Raw genomic sequence first — 13,744 nt, 5'->3', positions numbered from 1 at the left:
TATAAGCTATCAGGCACTTTGCAATGTGAAATGGAAATCTAGGAAAAAAGACCCCTGTAAATATTTGTGCTAAAATAGGAGCAAGTTCACCTTATGTCATTGGTCCATTTCCACAGCATTTATGAAACTCCTCTTTCCTATGTAAGAGATGGAAGATGCAACAGAAGGCTAAAATATCTTTGTTTCTGGGCATAGCACAGAATTCATTACATTAAGGCATTAATCCAATCTAGTAAAAATAGTTTTTAATCTTATATTGGACTCTGTGTTGGAGCAATACATTTGAGTGGGATATGGAAAGAAAATGCTATGAAAATCTGCTAGTATATACATCTGGGTATAAAACACTGTTTCCAATCAGCTCCTGCATGTTTCTTTGATAAGGCCAGCTGATAAAAATTTGTGTAAAATGGGAAGAAGAGCAAGATCAGTGATTGAACTACTATTTTCCTTGTGCTTTTTTTTTTTGCTTTTTTTTTTGCTTTTTTGTTTGTGTGTGTGTGATTAGTCCTGCCATCACAGATGACTGTGCAAAATCTGGAACACTAGTACTAAAATTAATCTGTGTGATTGTGTGCCAACAGACATGATTTTGCACAAAGGTAAAACAACAGTTTTACCTTTGTAAGAAAAGTTTTACCTAAGTAAGAAAAAGTAAAGTTTCTTTGTCCTTTTAAACAAAAACACATTTTTGTACAAAATTTCATTTTACTGCAAAATTTGTAGGGGAAAGTTTGCCTTGCCTCTTTTCCTTTGTATGTTTTTACTCTCCTCTTGTGCTTTTATGAAAGAATGAAATACAAAAGTCTAGTTCAATATACATTTAGCTATGATATTGTAAACACAAACATGGGGAATCTAATTACTTGGTTTTAATGGTCCTCTTATCTTGGACATGTTACACATAATTGCAGCTCAGTCACCTTTATTCTTAGAAGAAGTGACAAACTGATACACATTTAGGTAAGGACAGAGAAATTGAAATGCTGCCAGTGCAGTCTGTGTTGTGGTATAATGAGTACAGTTGTGATACCTTCATTGCATAATGGCCCCACTTGCATATTTACCTTTGGAGCCTCTTTGTTGTATTAACTATATTTTTGCTGCTTAATGGGTCTTCACAGCTCAACTTCCATTGAAACGCAGAACCTCTTTTACAAGGTCTGAGTGCTACACAACCTCCTTTCTATAAATTAAAGTCAGCCCATTTGCATCTGCATTTGGGAATGGTTCTGAAATGGTTTTAAAAGAAATCAATTACAATAATTCATACATATAGAGATGCAACTGCAACAGTCAATCCAACTTTTCTTCTCATTATAAGATGTGTGAATGCCAGCTTGTTACTATTCCTGGGGTTTTCTCTGCACAGTGATTGTACCATTTTAAGTAGAAGTGTGGAACATATTTCATGTTTGTCAATGCATTTTTTAGTTCACTTGGATTATGATACCTCTGAAATTAAAGTGCAGCAGCAGTTCCTGAATGTTTTAACATGTAGACATTTTTACTCCGAATTAGGTACAACTCATTCTTGTTTATCTTAATCCAAAGTCGAATTATATCAAATTGGAACGGGTTCTTATTATCTGGAATAAAACCAGGTCATACCATAATGTAAGAATATTGGTTACTGAACTAACATTTAGAAAAATGAAACCTAATTAAGCACAAAAAAAGTTCCTTATAGGCAGATCAAGACTGACATCCTACATTTCCCCTTCCCACAGCATGGGCACCGCCATGGCAAGGAGGTTCATTGGAGCCTCTCTGCATAACCCTTGTACATCCTGCAGAAATAATCATGGTCCCAGTCCCTCTGTGAGCAAGTAATCAATTGCTGCTCTGCAGCAGGGAGCCACACTGCCTTCAGACTAGTCAATAGATTGCATGTGGCAAAAAGGGAACACTGTGCAAAGGGTGTGAATGAGTCATTCGACATTTCAGGTTGACTGAAGTCATTCTGCTACATTTATTTCTAATCTTGATGTGCTATCCACATTTGCATATTAAGCAGGATGGTAAGAAAGAGATTTAAAGTATTTGCTACAACACATGCATGGAACACAGCAGACTGCATGTGTGTGAGAGTGAGAGATTACATGCATGGGTGGGGGAACACAGCACCGTGTGAAGTGCCTCCTGTGCCTTCACACAGGAGCAGGCATTCTACATGCAAGCCTGAACACATCTCAGCAAAAGTTATGTTTGAACCTGAGTTATCTCCAGGGAACTGAATATAAAGGAAAGATGTTCATTGGCAGTATGCCTGAAGAGAGGAATAAAGGTCCCATGAGCATACTTCAGGATGCTTCTGTGTTGTGTTTTCTTTGGCAAATACAAAGATGAATGAGCTGGTCTGTGTAACTTGAAGGGTAGATATGCGTGCTGTGTGCATGGGGGTGACAAGGAGCACCCCCATGCATGAGAAGGTGTCAGCTGAAGCTGGAATTTATTCATTTGCCAAACACCATTAGCAGTGAACCATCTCCTTAAAGACTTCCATGGAAAGAATAGATGGCAACCTCTCAAAGTATTCCACTGTAGATGCCCCCCCCCCCACCTATTCTGCAAGTTATTGATAGCACACTCAATTAACCTTGGGGAAAGAATACAGAATGGACATTGTCTCTCTCAGTTGCAGTCATTTTTGCTCAGTGACACAGTTTGCATACAAACCACTGAGAAGCGTAGTTAAATCTCCAAGTAAAAGTGCTTTAATGAAAACAAAAGTGCACGTCCATGACGTTTGTATTCTTATTAAGCCTTGTAAGCTTCATTATCTGAGAGCCTAAATGTTGGACCAAGTCATTGCAGATTATGTCCCATTAAGTAGCAAGTGCAATTCTAGTTCAAAAAGTTTAGAGAAAATGTTCTCTTAGATTTGTTTGGCTGGAAATTGCAGGCATATTATTGCAGCTCCAATTTACCCACTGTGCTTGTATTGGCTTTGTACAGAAGATAAAAGGAAGTGAGGTGAAAATCCAGTTTTTATTAGTAAGTCCACTTCAAGGCACACTTCTTGAGGAAAAGGTCTAGCAAGCACTGGAACTTGTGATGCAATTAGGGGAAATTCCACACCAAAGGCCTTTGTAAAACCCATGAGGGTCTTGAGCAGCAGTGAGAACTCCAGATATGCTGGGGATATCATAGCTTAGGTATTCTGGGCAGAGGCACAACATGATACAGCTACAAACCAGCTCACAGATTCCCTGAAAACTGGCTTTGGTCCTACCAGCTCACTGAAGCATGAGAGTATGATTGTTTTACCTTGATTTTCTTCTAAGACTGAGAAACCAATGTGTTCACATTTAAAGAGGCCAGGTGTTGCATTCGACATCACATTATGGTCTATGAAGGGAGGAAAATGAGCTATTCCTTCCACAACACAATAAAACATCGTGCACAGCTGTTCCTACAAGACATGCTCCAGAATACACTCTGCTGATATCAGTGTTGTCATCTAAGGATCATCTCACGAGGAAGAGATGAAAACAAACAAAAAAACCCAACAAACCACACACACACACACAAAAGAAAAATAAATAGTTGGACTACTTATTGTTTTACATCTTATCTCCTTAGCCTGCCACTGTCTTTCCTACCCATAAGGCAAATCACTTGAAGCAAATGGCGTTTTTCCCTACGGTGTTCTGTAACAAAACCCAGTGGGTCAGAGCTGTCTACAGAATCCTACAATGAGTAGATTAAAAGAGATTTGTGGCGATCCTGCAGCCCAAGCCCCTGCCCACAACAGGGTTAATTTTGAAATCACACAAAATGAGAATGTAGCCTCATCTTTCTACAGTGACTACTCTAATGAAACACAAGTCTCATTCAGGCAGTGATATAAATCATACACATGTCTAGAATAAAGACATATGGAAATCATTTAGGCAAAAAGCTTGCATTAAATTATTTGAGATTTCCTTTCAATATGCATTCATAAGATGGTACTGACTGCAGTGTTAGACTCCAATTATAAAGCACATATTATCAAAACACACACTAAAATGAGGCTATCATTACAATAATTTCCTGAATTCTATGTGCTGAAGACCCTCATTACATAGTTTCAAAAATCTGATTATTTGTAGATGGAATTCAGGAAGCAATGCAGAAGAGGAAAGAATGGGAAAATTACAAACTGGAAAAAATGGTTATTTTACTAGGCACGGTGGAAAACACTGTATGTCATGTACCTCATACAGCCTTCAAGAAGGTGTTCCTCTTCAAAATACTCTTAGAAAGCCTGCAGAAGAAGGTTTTGAGAGTCAGAAACTGTAGGAACTGTGCATTTCTTGTCCTTCAAGGTTCATTTTGAACATGGCAAGGCTTTTCTCACAGGCTGTGCGGTGAGAAAACTGCCAGTGGCAGGAATTACTTGTCACAAGACTTAAACAAGGCCCGTGAACCGCTACAGGGAGATTTAACCAAGCAAAACAGGGATTAATGTGATTACTTCCACGATGAATGAGATTAATTTTTTCCAAAGGGAGTACATCTAAAAACTTTATCAACACTGCAATTCTGCTTCCATAAAAAAAAAAAAAAAATCAAAACCCTATTATGCTCACTGAACTTCCATTTTCTGCTCTGGTCTCTATCAGTTTCTTGTACTTGTATCTACTTTACTTGCATTCAGATTTAAGGACTACAATGTTTAGATTCATTACTACTGCATATCTTGCTATATTTGATTATGGTAGGCTGTCTCTTTCATCTTGACAGATGAGCCTTGTTTTTTAGTTTAGCTTTACAAAAACGATTTTACTTAACAAAATTATCATCTTTGCAGAAGAAGCTAATCCACAAACATCCCCAAAGCGTTCACTGAATTTTGGAATGCTGTTTTCTTGGTTGCTCTGTCCATTGGTGATTGGACTTTGCTCATCTCTGTAATGTAGAAAGGAAAACGGTGTATGCTCAGCCCTTCCAAAGCTTGAGTCAATGAAGCATCCAAGATTGCAGAGCAGAACATGATGCATTCAAAAGCACTTCCTAAAAGTATCATGCCAGCATTTAGATTGGAAAGGAAAATAACATTTCAAAAGAACATTCTGGTCAGAACTAAAAACTGTTTCAAGCAAAAAAAAATTAAACATACAAACAAAACTGTTCAAACCAGCAGTAATTCATTAGGAAAATAACCACTGTTCATTCCAAGAGATTCCCAATGCATTTCACAAATCATCAATTCTATTCAGACTCACTTTGTGTATCTGGTATCCTGATAGACTCCATCGGGGTGGGGATGCAGCAGTACTAGACACGGACCACACTCTGCTATATAGCTTCTCCCTGGTGTTTTAAAGAACTATAGCTCTTCCTTTGCCTTCACTTGCTAAAACAACCCAGCACTTTAATTAAGAAGCCCTGTTATGAGCTCTGGTGTTTTCTCCCGCAGCCTCACTGAAAATAACACTTCTCTGGACATGTCTGGTATGGGTTAGCTGAACTGGTAAGTCTGAATGTTGAAATATGATGACTGCGTCCTTTGACCCCAGCCTTACCCTAGGGGACACCTCTAGTTTGGCTGCTGCTTTCTCTGACTCTATTTGTCCCTTCACCTAACAATTAAATCCATCCTCCAGTGCTTTTCAGCAGTGCACAGCAGGTTAGGAGCAGAAGCAACAACTGCCCAATTAAAACTGAAATGTCAGATATGCAGAAGGCAAACTGTAATCAAACTGACCTGCCTGGGTTATCAGGGCAAGATGCCTTTAGGCTTATGCAATTAGCTGAAGGATAATTGATGACCACAGGCAATCAACCTACAGACGTGGGTCTTGCGTGTAAGAAATGTGCTCGAGCACATCACTCAGTATTGACTCAGAGAAAAAGGCTTGACTCTGTTTGAGTCACTAAAACTACCTCCTAAAGCACTGAGGTTTTCCTTAGAAATCTCCCTGAAATTACCAGCTGAAATCACAAAGTGTTCGGAAGACTCAAAGCAGTGGATACAAGTGTGCTACCATTCCCAGTGTCTCTGCAAGTTATGGTATGCAAGGAATGGTAAAATCTGTTTAGCTGGCTGTGGAGAGCAAAGGATCCTTCAGTTAAGGGTGGTGCCCTGATGACTTATTACAGTGAGACACTGAAAATAAAAGCAGGTGTGGAGAGCTTTAAGGCACTACCAGAGAGACAGAAATCAAGCCAGAAAAAGGATTTTTTTTTTTTTCTGGAGTACTGAAACAGCTGCTCTGAGATAACACTGGGAGAGGTCCTCATCCAAACATCCCTTCATCTTTCCTCCCTTCTACTTCCCACTCTTCCTTTACCCCTCTCTTTAGAAAGAGCTTGCTGAGGCCTGGGTTTTCTTCTGCTATGACTTTGCCTGCATCTCAAGAACTGATTTGTTCCGCTGCTTTTCTGGTTTTTTTTTTACATCAGGACAACTACTGCTTGTTAAACTCCCAATGGAATTATCACCCAGCTGTTAGAGGTACACCTCCAAGGAGGCATGTTGCATCGGCCACAGCTGGCTACAATGCCATGGAATCACCTGTGCCTTTCCTTCCCCAAGGTTCCATACAGAGCAATACACCTGGAGTAAACCACTTGACTATTACACACTGCTTGTTTTTGGCAATGAAGATATAATCTCTAGGAGTACAGAGCCTCCAATGTCAACAGCGTCTGAAAGCCAGTTGAAGCTCCTCTGTAAAAGAACTAATTAATAATAAAGCTCAGGATGCTTAAATAACTGACCCTCAAAAGCCCTGGAGATTTAAGAAAGTATTTCTAAACCCATTCCACAGTTGCATTTATTAATGAATGATTAATTTCTACAGACATCCTCTTGTGCTTGCTTCAACCTTGTTTGCTCCAGTGACTTCAACAGTCCAGGGGAACAGTCAGAACAATGTTGAAAACTAGTTAGAAAATAAAAATAAAAATTAATTAGTATGTACTATGGAGGTATTTGCCATGTCTGTGTACCTTCAGCTGACCTGAGTTTTGAACTTAAAATACAGATTCAGTGGTTTTGCTATGTATGAGAAGCACAGCTTACATTAAGAATTAAGAATCAGCTGTAAGGGCACATAATGAATTTCCTGAGACGTGACATATAAATCCATTAATTAATTTACTAAGTAAAATTATTCTTAAATATGAGTTTTTAAAGCAACTTGGCACCTTGGGTCTATTATTTTAATTGTTTTTATAGCCACAATAATGGAATAATTAATCCAGATTTTTGTGCTAATTAAAGATCACAGAAATCTTGTGTAGACAATACTCAAAGATTTTTTCTGAGGTTTTATTTTTTACCTTTATTATACTTTATATTAAATTTTTTCCCTTCAAAAAAAAAACAAACCTCAGGGTTTGATTTATTCAAATGCAGTTTTTAAGACACCTGAGCTGCTCACAGTTGGAATGATCCTTTCAAAATGCTCATCACTTCACACCAGGCTTCTCAGTAGACAGTAGAACCTCCACCATCCTCCAGCAGGAGCAGCTGGCTTCACTTCTGCTGGAAACAGAGGGAAGCAGCTGCTGCTTGGAATGGGGGAAATTCTCTGTGAGCAGCAGCGTCAGCCCCACTGAGAACTGCCTTGCTGGGATGTTGTGGGAAGGGAAAAATATTTTCTTGAGCATCATTTAAAGCTCATCTGACAACACAAACATCCAGAGGTGTTCATTATTGAATGGGCTCATTACAGCAAACGGAGAAGAGAGTGTTAAACCTTTTAGGCTCACAGTACAGCTGTCATTACTTGGAGTACAGGACACAGTAATATATGCTATGTCAAACCAGTAGGCAAAGGATGCAAGTGCTGCACATGGCCTCTGCTGAAGGTAATAACATGATTGTGACATTGCTGATGTAAATTTTTGCAATGCAATATTGCCTGACATTCATCCCCTTCTAAGAATGTAGAAGTACTTGACGGCTTCAATGAATCAAGATTAATCTTCTAAGATGGGAAAGTGTTTACAGACTAGACTCAGTTTTCTTTGAGAGCCGAGGAAATTGTGAGGTTTTCTTTTGTTTTGATAGATTTAATCTCAGAGATCTGAGATTAGATAATTACACTATTAGAATTATCAAGAAAGTGCAGTCCAAGCAGTGTAATGACAATACAGCTTGAAACTTGATAATACCACTTGAAACTATAAACTAATCTCCCTGACAGAATTAGAAAGCATTTCTTCCATCCTTGTGTGGAGCTCTGCATGCTTGGTTCATAGAGGGTTCGGTCACCTTTCTCAGAATCAGTATTTCTGACCACTAATAGAGAAGTGTACTGGATGTGACAGTCTGATGTGGTACAGCAAGTGCCATGTACAAACAGTGAGAGAGAAGCCTCAGTGTCCTGGCTTTAGGCACTCTACACATTGCATGAAAAACAATTACCAGGGCCCAATTATGCCCACAGACAATTTCAGAAGTTGTTGCATATCCTAAGATAATCCCTGTTTAGACTGCAAAATGATGGAGAGTTTCTCCTGTGCCAGAACTCAGCTGTATCTCAGAGTGCCTCTGACCTGGAAACATGATGTTATTTATGTTGCTAGATTTTAAAAATAAAAAAGGAATGCCAGAGTTATGAGGGTTTAAGTTTGTACTCTACAAGTTACTGGTGGATTTTTCATGATGAGATAATAAAAATAAAAAAAACTGGGGAACTGGAAAAGAAAGACTAGAGATTTTAAGGTATACAGTGCCTCGGGGGGAAAAAAATGGCATGTTATTAGTACTGTACATTGCTCCAAAAATATAAAACCATTTATAAAAACAGAATGAGCTGGGAGAGAGAGGAAGGATGGATCTTAGAGATCCAAGAGAGGTAAGAAAGAATTTCATCATGTCATAGCACGCGATGTTCATTTAGGTATTTGACTAATTTTCTTTTACCTCATAATATTTTGCAGTACTGACCTCTGAATTTAGTGCCAGGATGATTCTTAGCAAGCTTATTCCTCAAAGATTAGTCCCTCCTACTTAAGGGTATCCTACTTAGATATTATTTAAAAGGTACTTTAGCATGGTTCTCCAATTAGCAGAAGAATTAAAAAAAAATAAAAATTAAAGGCTACAGGAAGAATTCAGACCGTTCCAAAACATTTTTTTTTTTTTTTCATTCTCATGTATCTGAAATCCTTCTAGAAATAGTAAACAGCAACTATGCTTCAGAGAGAGCATTCTGGGCAAAAATCAAAAGAAAAGAAAGACATCCTTCCTCTCCGACAGAATACCCAGTGGGGTAAGGTCAACATCCCCGGGACAGCAGCACTCAAACATCAGAAGCATTTGAGAAAAATATCAGTCCCCTAGAAAGGCTGTACCATGGGAATTAGTTTGTGTCTTGAACCATGAAAATTACAGTACACACTTTTGCTAGCCTAGCTGATGTCTCTACCAATTCTATTCACGTTTGTGCGAGTCTCTTTCCTTCCCTGCCTTTAAAAAAGTGCTCATTTGAAATTGTATTTAAAATTACATTGTCACTAAATAAAATGCAGGAACAAGTGAGCCTTGTTTAGCGGTGAGAAGAGTAGGAATCCATTTTCAAAGTCCAGCTCAGTTAAAGATTTGCTGTGCCTTCCTGGGCAAGTCACTTCACCTCCCTGTACTGTAGGACACATGTAAAAATGCAGTGCGGCCACACATGAAGATATTTAAATGGAATGGGGTGCCAAAACCCATAATATCACCTTCTCAGGGCAGCAGTTTATTTTTGCAGATTGTCAAGTTAGGCTGGTACAGCTTAAGTGCTTCTGTCATCTCAGTGTCATCACACTCATGTACGTGGGCCTGATTATAAAGTGAGATCATTCACACTCACCTGTCTTAAAGGCTGGGCAAAACGCCCATCAATAGGCCAAAATGTGTGCAGACATTAAGATGAAAGGCTTCTGCAGGGAAGACAAAGTTACTGATGGTAATATACTTCCTTTCTAGCTAGCCAAATATACAAAGCTAAAAAGATACCGAGGACTCCTTCAAGGGAGCTACAAAATAAAGATTTTTGAAAGATATCAAGGGACTTATGCATAACATTTGTGCTGACTGGGATATGGCTGGTAGGCAGCCCTGAGCTTTAGATCAAGAGTGTTGCCATCATTATATTGAGTATATATGTGACACTTTGGGACATGGCTTAGAAGTGAACATGGCAGTGCTGGGTTAATGGTCAGACTCGATTTCAGGAGGCTTCTCCAACCTTAGTGATTCTATGATTCTATATAGCAATTTGAGGAACCAGAAAAAAGACAGAATTGGTACATTCTTCTTGGACCAAAAACATACTCTGGAGATGAGGAAGAAAGGTAGATGAAATCAGGGCCTTATTATATTATAAAAACCTAAGCAAACTAAAATGAACCCCAAAGACCCAGGCGTATCAACTGTTGGGAGCAATACTTCCTTGCTTGTCAAACATGTGGCATTTTGTCAGCCACAGTGGGTAGGTTCTTCTCACTAATACCAGAGAATGAACTTGCCAATGAGTGTATTTTATGTTCTGTGTGTACACATACACACATACACACACACACACACACACACACATATATATATATATGTACATATCTATCTTACAGCTCCACTAAGAGGAGAATTTCAAGTGAAAATAGCGTTAAGGGAAGAAACACAGGGAAGAGAATGAAGATCATTTTCATTGCATCAGACAATAAAAATAAACCAAAAGAGACTGCCTACAGCAGTAGTTCCAGCTCTATAGCTTAATAGCAACCTCTTGCCTGCCAAACTTCCAGATATTGCTTGTGGCTAAAGAGAGCTGCTGTCAAGCTGAAAGTTGATTGGGAAGGCAAAGTGCAACACTGTGCAAAGGACATTACAACTGCACTGTTGGCCCTTGAATCAGCAAAAATGGAGGGCATTGGCATACGGTTGCAAGAGTAAGTGCAATCATCAGGGGAAAAGAAAGAAATTCCATGTAACCAGGTAAAGGAAGACAAAGTTTGAAGAGGAAAGTGATGTCTCTTACTGGAGTAATGGCTATAACTTACAGAAACCAGACAAGCTTGCAGACTTGCTATACCTTATGCAAACTAAAGTAAGAAGGCGTAAGAGATCAGGACAAACAGCCTACTTGAGCAGCCGAGCCCTGTTTTTCTGAAAGTTGCCTGTTTTGCCCAGGCAGATCCGTCAGTCTTAACAATTTTAGGAGATGTGTGCAGAAGGGTGTGGAAGAGATGAAAGTAAATCCAAAATGTAGACAACAAAACTAAGCTAAATATAGCTGTGTGCATTTCACAGTGCATATCCATCCATCTCCAGGTTATTCTGCTTTCCTGATAAAAATGGGAATGACAGTGCTTGTTTGTGCCTAATCTCTTATCCGTGGGATTGTCAAGTTTGAATACAAGAATGAAATAGAAATAAATGTCACTAAATAAGAAAGTAAAGGAATTGCTTCACTGCAAGAGCAATGCATTTATTCACTGAGCCAGTGCTAAGGAAACAGGTTTCCTCCCTATCTGTTCCACAACTCATTTTGCCATCACATGATAGCCAGAGCCAGAGATTTTGTCCTATTCAGAATCCTGGGAGCAGAGGCTAAAGCATGAGTTTCTCTCTTTTCCACTTTCAGGTGGATGATGGCACTGTTGGCTGCACCAGCTACGAACTTCCGTGCCAAAACGTAACTGGTAGGCAACTCTTTCTCATCCCAAAGCCCAGTTCCTCCTGCCATGCCCTTTCACTAAAAACTCAATTATTTTTACACCTTCCTTCACCAGACAATTATAAATGTGGCAGGCTCTACTGCTGCTGCTGAAGAGAGTTTATATTATCATTTTTTCTACAAAAACGTTGTACTGATAGGATGCTACTAACTCATGTCTTGGAGACTGATGTCCTTTTGCTCCTACAAGGCAAGTATTATGCACACAAATACGCATGAAACACATGCAAGACCTCGCATACAGCTCTATAGCACTGCAGTCTAAAGAAGTGTTTCATAACTATTGCATGTTATACTTACAATGCATCAAACAGCTTTACAACAACATTAAAAAACAATTGAGGAAAAGTTATACTCATGTCTGACCCCCTGAGAAACCACCACATTTCACAGAAGACATAAGAGATCAGGAAAAACAGCTTACTTGGGCAGCAGAGCCCCGGTTTTGAACAAAAGGAGGGTCAACAATGCCAAATCTCCAGTTCCCAGAAGCATTTTTCTTTCTAGGCATCTTGCCCCTTTCAGTATGATCACAATGGGTGCCTCAGAGACACAATGGTCTGATCTCTGCTAGAGAAACCTTAAATTTTCAGGGAAAACTGGTTATTTCTTTGCCCTGTGCTTGTGATTAATTAAAAAAAAAAAATAAAATAATCCCATTCATTATTTTCTTTGCTCAGTTCCAATAAATACACTCCTCCTGAGCACAGTCCTGATCCCCCACTGACAAGGAGAAAAACCTGATGCACCTGTAATGGAAAAGAAAACACAGACTCTCAAGCCTTGCAGATCAGCCCTTGTTTAACTTTGTAGAAAATGCAACGCTAATTTAGCCAATGCATCTACCCCTAAAACTTCAGAGCAAAAGAAGCAAGCACCCAAGCAGATCTGTACCTTTGCAGCAGGTGGTTACACTCTGGTCTTTCAGGATCTGTGGTGGGACAAAACAGTGGGGGAACGGCACGAGTCTCATAACAACCTGTCTTCAGCACAAATGCTTAGCGAGGACCACAGTCTGCGGGGCCATGCGGGACACACAAATCCCCGGCTCAGCATCTCAGCCTCTCCCTCGTGAAGAGCAGCCAATCGAGCTGGCAGAGTGCAAACCACACAGGAACTCACAGTCACAGCAGCTTATTGAGCCGGGTATGGGACTCAGCTTGGTGTGGTTTTACTCTTACTGCGAGGGAAACTGCTTGAGAGCGGTTTCTCTGAATGCTACAGCTGTGCTGGGGCACCTCACAACTTGCTGAATGTTCAGTTAGTTAATATATCTGTCTGGAAAGCACTGGCCCCTTCAGATATTAGCAGTGATCCCCAAGAGCAAACCATCACAGGTGTCCTAAAATGTGTCCTCCTCTCTGTTATGGGGGCACAGCAGTGGCCATAAGCCATCAGCACGTGAATTTGTGGAGCACCTCTCCTGCCACCCATCCCCTGTGACGTGACAGAGTCCATGAGAGTGGTGTAGGCACAGTGCACCCCTAAGCTTGGATGTCCGTAAGCAAACGCAGGCAAACGCAAGGATCATCTTGTGCCTGTGTAGGCACAGGCCGAGAGGGAGTTGATGTGAGAGAGAAACCAGGATTTCACCAGATTCTGCAATAAGTGTGAACCAGGGGGCTGTCTTCAAGCTGTGAGAAAAAGTGCTATAAAAATGTGATTCCTACAAGAACACAGAAAAGGCACATTTGCTTATTTAGTTGTTGCATCGGTTTGGTTGCTACCAGGAGCATATTGGGGTGGCCTCTGAATGGCAATTTCCCTCCCATCTTTTCTTCTCTGCTGTCTGAGCTCCAGTCCCTCCTCCTGAAGGCAGCCCGAGGCCTGCCAGGGGTCAGCGGGGCCCCGGAGGGAGAAGGACCATGGGTGGCTGGAAAAATGATTGCTATGGGAGAGCAGAAATCCGCCTTAGGAAACGTCAGCCCCTGCCCTGGCCCTGCCTGGTGTGGTGCCTGCAGTTGTTAACACGAGGCTTTTCAGAGGAAACAAAAAGGAGCTGACATCAAGTGAAGTTTCCCCCTGCAGCCACCAGTCTAGGACCTCTTAAAATCGTAGCCTAAAAACATCATCTAAATTCTGCC

At 40.2% G+C, this 13,744-nt stretch overlaps 1 protein-coding gene across 2 annotated transcripts in view; it reads right to left on the bottom strand.

Moving 5' to 3' along the window:
• Positions 1 to 13,744, bottom strand: part of GRAP2 (GRB2 related adaptor protein 2) — a 100,990-nt gene that overhangs the window by 26,704 nt on the left and 60,542 nt on the right. The window contains exon 1 of one of the 2 annotated variants that reach the window (XM_023934984.2): positions 12,555 to 12,706. The exons of the other annotated variant lie outside the window; for it this stretch is intronic. The gene's annotated coding sequence lies outside the window, so the exon portion shown is untranslated. Of the gene's footprint in view, positions 1 to 12,554; positions 12,707 to 13,744 lie in introns of those variants that run through there. 2 annotated transcript variants of the gene reach the window in all.

Source organism: Cyanistes caeruleus, chromosome 4 (assembly GCF_971803275.1).
Source record: "Cyanistes caeruleus chromosome 4, bCyaCae1.hap1.1, whole genome shotgun sequence".
NCBI lineage: Eukaryota > Metazoa > Chordata > Aves > Passeriformes > Paridae > Cyanistes > Cyanistes caeruleus.
Note: the sequence above shows the minus strand (reverse complement) of the source record. Positions and strands in the feature narration are given on the sequence as shown.